Below are 7,198 nucleotides of genomic sequence, written 5' to 3'. Positions count from 1 at the left end.
AGTTATGTGTGTATATGAGTGTGTGTGTGTGTGTTCAGTCACTCAGCTGTGTCTGATTACCTGCAGCCCCATAGATTGTAGCCTGCCAGATTCCTCTGCCCACGGAGTTTTCCAGGCAAGAATACTGGAGCAGGGTGTCACTTCCTACTCCAGGGGATCTTCCCGACCCAGGGATCAAACCTGAATCTCTTGCGTCTCCTGCATTGGCAGGTGGATCCTTTACCACTAGCGCCACCTGGAAAACCTATGACAAACCTAGTGAAAGTGAAAGTGAAGTTGCTCAGGTGTGTCCAACTTTTTGAGACCCCATGGACTGTAGCCTACCAGGTTCCACCACCCATGGGATGTTCCAGGCAAGAATACTGAAGTGGGTTGCCATTTCCTTCTCCAGGAGATCTTCCCGACCCAGGAATTGAACCCGGGTCTCCTGCATTGTAGGCAGACGCTTTACTGTCTGAACCACCAAGTATTACTTTATCAACAAAGGTCCACCTAGTCAAAACTATGGTTTCTCCAGCAGTCATGTATGGATGTGAGAGTTGGACCATAAAGAAAGCTGATCACTGAAGAATTGATGCTTTTGAGCTGTGGTGTTGGAGAAGACTCTTGAGAGTCCCTTGGACTGCAAGGAGATCCAACCAGTCAGTCCTAAAAGAAACCAGTCCTGAATATTCATTGAAAGGACTGATGCTAAAACTGAAATGCCAATACTTTGGCTACATGATGCAAAAAGCTAACTCATTTGAAAAGACCCTGATGCTAGGAAAGAAAAGCAGGAGGAGAAGGGGATGACAGAGGATGAGATGGTTGGATGGCATCACCAACTTGATGGATGTGAGTCTGACAAGCTCAGGGAGTTGGTGATGGACAGGGAAGCTTGGTGTGCTGCAGTCCATGGGATCACAAAGAGTCGGACATGATTGAGCAACTGAACTGACAGAGCACCACCTGGGAAGCCCTCTCAAGTAAGTATGCTTCATTTTAAATATAGATTTTTTGATTATTGGCAATGTAACTTTTTTGGGTTACTTGACTATTCTGAGACTCTGTTTCCTAATCAGTAAAATGTGGATAGTTATAGTATCTATCTCATCAGTTTTTGTGAAAATAAAATAATTAAATACTTGTGAAGGGCTTAAAACAGTGTATTTCTTTAGTGAAGTAGTGAAATTGATGATATAGATGACCCTAATATTTCCCCAATGAGTACTGCAAGGGTTTCAGAGATTCTTTAAGGAATAGTCCCTATCTTTGCGATATTTTAACCTGCTGCCTCATTAAAAGTTGACTTATGTAGGTTCAAATGGCTTATGTGCATATTCTGTTTCCTTAAACAGATTACATGTTCCAATAGGGTAGATATGTAGTAACTAAAAGAAAAATTTCTGTGTTTATTCATAAGTATTATACTTTAAGTTATATATTGTACATTCTTATTTCTAATTTATATTTATAATCTGGGAAATATATTAGGTATACATTGGATTTCTATTAACTCAATAACTTTATTTCTTTGATGGTTGTTATCTATTCATAAGCTGAATCATATTCTCACTTATGAATATGATCGTATGATCCAGCGTGATGTCAGAAATAGAAACCAAACTTAAGTGTTTGGTTTCCTGGATACATTATAATTTGTCTTTCTTATAAACATCTTGTTCTATCAGGGTCCTTGCCCTGGGAATTAATCATCAGATCTTCTCAAGCAGACATTTTATTGTTCATTGCTTTTAAATGCTAAGTGGTGAATTTTCTGGGGCTTTCTAGCAGCAGTTTCTTCATCATAACTCTTTCTCTATAATTACCTAATTTCTTCATAAGCATCTTCCCAATTGAGTCAACAACCTCCTGTTTTTTCGAGGTCTATATTCTGTAGGGATATAACTACGCAGTTATATATAGACAATACGTATCTTGATATTTCTATGTTGATGACTACATTCTCCTTTTACTTACTCTCTACTCTTCAGACTTAGAAAAGTATGATTTATCCATCATGGATCACAGGCAACATAACAATCATGTTCGTGTCACAATTTGTGCCATAGGGATAGCAATACTTAATATCTCTTCTGATCCAATTAGAATATGGAAATGTCACAAACACACTGGTAAGAGAAATAATATTATGCCTAACACGGTACCATAGTAGTTTGGCAATCGATATTGATGGCTGTGCCAACTAGCAGTTTGGAAATTTTAAGAGCCTCTTAACAATCTTAAAATTCTTAGTTATTTGCCATCTGAATCTGAGTCATTTCTAGATTTTAGTAGTGAGACACAGATTTAAATGTATCTACATATTCAACAAATCAACAAAAAAACGTGTTAAAACACTACATTTCTTGAAAAAAAATTAGGCTTAATTTAAACTATTATGTGTTTTAACTGTCTCTGAATAAGAGAAACAATTAGAGAAAGACAAACGTAATGATGCATGTGCCATTTTAAACACTGGTTTAAAAATAGAGAGTCTGGTTCTGTGACTTAGTTTTGTGAAAAAGATTCTACTATTTTGTTTGAGTAGAAGGGAACATTAAGCATTTTCTTGCCAAGTATAACAAGCACCTAGAAGAATGTGCTGGGCAAAGCAGGAGCTCCATGAGCATTTGTGAAAAATTGTGTGAATTCTAACACTTAATATGTGCTTCTTCCCTACTTCATATGAGCAATGTATGTTTGATTCATGTTCTTATTCCATAAATACTTTGAACTCAGATTGCTTATAAACTATAGTCTACAACACATTTTTATTTCACATAATTATTTTATATTTATGCTTTTATATTCACTTGTTGCTGTATTTTAGTTCTGTTCATTCACTCAGTCATGTCTGACTCTTTGCAACCCCACAGACTGCAGCACACCAGGCTTCCCTGTCCATCACCAACTCCCTGAGCTTGCTCAAACTCATGTGCATTGAGTTGGTGACACCATCCAACAATCTCATCCTCTGCCTTCCCTTCTCCTCTTATCTTCATTCTTTCCAAGCATCAGGGTCTTTTCCAATGAGTCAGTTCTTTGCATCCGGTGGCCAAAGTATTAGAGTTTCAGCTTCAGCGTCAGTCCTTTCAGTGAATATTCAGGACTGATTTCTTTTAGGACTGACTGGTTGGATCTCCTTGCAGTCCAAGGGACTCTCAAGAGTCTTCTCCAACACCACAGTTCAAAAATATCAATTATTCTGTGATCAGCTTTGTTTATAGTCCAACTCTCACATCTATACATGATTACTGGAAAAAGCATAGCTTTGACTAGATGGACGTTTGTTGGAAATGTCATGTCTCTGCTTTTTAATATGCTATCTAGGTTGGTCATAGTTTTTCTTCCAAGGAGCAGCATTTTTTCACTTCATGGCTGCAGTCACCATCTGCAGTGATTTTGGAGCCCCAAAATAAAAAGTTTCTCACTGGTTTCATTGTTTCCCCATCTATCTGCCATGAAGTGATGGTATTGGAAGCCATGATCTTACTTTTTTGAATGCTGAGTTTTAAGCCAACATTTTTGGTCTCCTCTTTCACTTTCATCAAGAGGTTCTTTAGTTCTTCTTCACTTTCTGCCATAAGGATGATGTCATCTGCATATCTGAGGTTATTGATATTTCCCCAGGCCATCTTGATTCCAGCTTGTGCTTCATCCAGCCCAGTGTTTCTCATGATGTATTCTGCATATAAGTTAAATAAGCAGTTTGACACTAAGCAGCCTTGAACTACTCCTTTCCCAATATGGAACCGGTTTGTAGTTTCATGTCCATTTATAACTGTTGCTTCATGACCTCCATACAGATTTCTCAGGAGGCAGGTAAGATGGTCTGGTATTCCCCTCTGTTTAAGAATTTTCCACAGTTTGTTGTGACCCACAGAGTCAAATGCTTTGGTGCAGTCAATAAGGCAGAAGTAGATGCTTTTCTGGAACTCTCTTGCTTTTTCGATGATCCAGTGGATGTTGGCAATTTGATCTCTGGTTCCTCTTCCTTTTCTGTACTTTCTACTTTCTGCCTTTTCTCCTCAGTTCCTCTGCCTTTTGTTACTTTATTTAACAAATATTTATTGCACATCTACTTTTGGTTTGGTACTGTATACATTTCTAGAAGCCTTTGCCCTCTAGCAGCGTATGATCTAGTGGTGCATACATGCATACAGGTTACAAGTGTTGAGATAGGCTTATTAAGTAGTGCAATGACAGTATATGGGAGGGCCAGATAATAAAATCTGGGAAGGTAGACTAGAAAGACTTCTTAAAGAAAATAATGAAAGCACTATGATGAGAATGACAAGGAGTTATAAAACAGTTTTTAGGAGAGACTGAGATTATGGTGCTGATACCAGCTACTGAGATCCACTGTGTACATTGCCTCTCAACTCTGGGATCAGTGACATGGAATTAATAGACTGAAAGAAACCATGGTGGAAAACAGCTTTTTGTTTGTTGTGAGATAGTAGAAACCTGATCATAAAATAGCCAGTAAACCACAAAATGCACTAACTACCTTACATAAAATACATTTGATATACTTCGAGAAAAAATTATAGTTTTGTGTGTATGAAGAATAATATGTTCAATAGAAAGTGAATTTCCTATAACTTTCATGTACATACCATTCCATTTTTCTCCCCTAGGGAGAAATGTAGTGTTGTATTAATATCTCCTGTAAAGTGAAGTGAAACTGTTAGTGGCTCAGTAGTATTTGACTGTGTGCAACCCCATGGAGTGTAATCCACCAGACTCCTCTGTCCATGTAATTCTCCAGGCAAGAAAACTGGAGTGGGTAGCCATTCCCTTCTCCAGGGGATCTTCCTGACCCAAGGATCACAGCCTCATCTGTTATGTCTCCTCAATTGGCAGGAGGGTTCTTTACCACTAACACCACCTGGGGAGCCCATTGTATCTCTCATCTCTTGTGATAGAGAGCTGCCCTTCGAACAGTGTCTTATTATTTATAAGAGTTTCACTATTGGAATTTATTTAACTTTCTGAACGTAAAAATCATTGTTATTATAATTGTCATAATTGTATTTTTGTCTTCATATGCATGAACAGATATCCTTCTGTTACTTGCTCCAAGGAATAAGTCATTGTTTTTACATACACTCCATTTTTATTTCTCTTCTATTCCTACTTTCCCATACAGATAGTAAACGGTGATGAGATTACTTAACTTTACCATTGCCATGACAAAGTCTGGAACCAGAAAATCTTGCACAGAGATAGCTTTCCCCAGAATGTTTTTTTTCTCTATTTATTATAGTCATTCTCAGGCAATTTGGAGTTGTTTACTACATGAATGAAATATCACAGAGAAATACAGATTTTTATTTTGGGATAATTTCCTTTTATTCTGGTTTGACCAGGATGAGTTCCAGTCCAGAGCCTATGCCATTCATGGGACCAATGACTTTTTAAATAATTCAGACACCTCAGTGATTAATCTAAAGCTTATATTTATTCTGTTAATAAAAGAGAACAATATCCTAGAATTCATAAAATATGTTTCCCTGAATTTACCCTTTCCTTAAAGGTTTCATACCCTTTATTCTAATACTTTGGAAATAACTTTTTGTTCCTTATTTGTATGTGTTTTGGGAGTTGTGTTTTTCTTCTTTTTTTTGTCCTTTGTTTGCTATTGTAATTTTCCTCAATTCCTACTAATTTACACTTATTTATTTGTATTAATTTGAATTCTGGATTTTATAATTTGTTTATAAGTTTCAGTATTTCTTAATTTTAATATTTGATGACACTTTACACCTATTTTTCTTTATTTTATTTTTTTTTAGTTTTGTCGATATTGCATGGCCCCAATTGCAAGTCTCCATTTCTTCTATATTGACAACATTTTCAGGAAGGCATAAACACAACAAATAAGATTATATCCTAATCATCTATTGTATTTAAGGTTAGGCATGTGTCTAAATGAAGTCGCTCAGTCGTGTCCAACTCTTTGCAACCCCATGGACTATAGCCTACCAGGCTCCTCCATCCCTGGGATTCTCCAGGCAGGAATACTGGAGTGGGCTGCCATTTCTTTCTCCAGGAGATCTTCCCAATCCAGGAACCAAACCCAGGTCTCCCATATTGCAGGCAGATGCTTTACCACCTGAGCCACCAGGGAAGCTCAAACTTTGGCCAGTAGACTGTAACCCTGATATTATGTGCAATTTATAGGGACTTCCTAAGAGACATAATTGCATGTCCATTGCCCATTCTAATTCGTTAATGTTTCTATTCTTTCGTTGAAATACAGACAACTCCTAAGACATTAAGATTTTAAGGAATAGAGGAGTGATGAATTTCATGGAGCAGACCCACTATACAAGCCATTGACTGTGTACCTACAGAATAAACTTCCAATATGTTTGATGCACTGCTAAGTTTTTTTCCTGACATTCAAACCTAGACACCATTTTAATAATACAGTTGGTTAAACATATTTTTTTCCTTTATGAGTGTGTTCCTTTGTATTCACCTTAAGATCCTCCACCTTAGTAGAAACATAACTTTAAAAATACTAAATTATTGCATCGTTAGAGGATAAAGATTCAGTGACTGAGAAAAAGAAAACAAAATAGTAATAGGAAAGACCACCTACTGTTACAGAAGTGGTGACAGAAGAATGTTGCACGCAGTGAATAGTTAATGCTTCAGAACAAGTGAATCTGAGAAATGTGCACTGAATGTGGAATTATGAGGTATTTTGTAATTTTCAATGCTGCAGTTTTAAGCTGTGTTCTAGCTGTTGCATGTTAGCATCGATACCCTGTTCTAGTCAGTGTATACAGTGTATAATAAATTTTCCCATTTTTGTTCACTTTGTGTTTATAGTACATAAAATGTACTGTACCTGTAGCTTTTTTGATATCTATAAGCAGATTTTTTTATACCTATAGTTTTCACAGAAATTGCTATATCCCCTTTTCCCCATGGTTTTCTGTAAGTAGAGTATACATTCCCCTCTTTTTGATGTTAAGTTTAGCCATGGGGCTTGCTTTGACTAATGCACTAGGGTTAAATCCTTAAGAGGTATCATGTGTTTCTACTCACATATATTGTACTTTTCCCTCAGAAATGAAAAGAGCCTGGCTTGAGCTGTGCACCTAATGCACAATCTGAAGCAGAGCCACCCCAGTCAAGCCACAGATACTAGAGAGAACTGATGATTGTCATAAGGTTCTGAGATTTAGAAGTTGTTTCTTAC

Source organism: Ovis canadensis, chromosome 1 (genome assembly GCF_042477335.2).
Source record: "Ovis canadensis isolate MfBH-ARS-UI-01 breed Bighorn chromosome 1, ARS-UI_OviCan_v2, whole genome shotgun sequence".
Lineage (NCBI taxonomy): Eukaryota > Metazoa > Chordata > Mammalia > Artiodactyla > Bovidae > Ovis > Ovis canadensis.
This window is presented reverse-complemented; position numbering follows the sequence as displayed.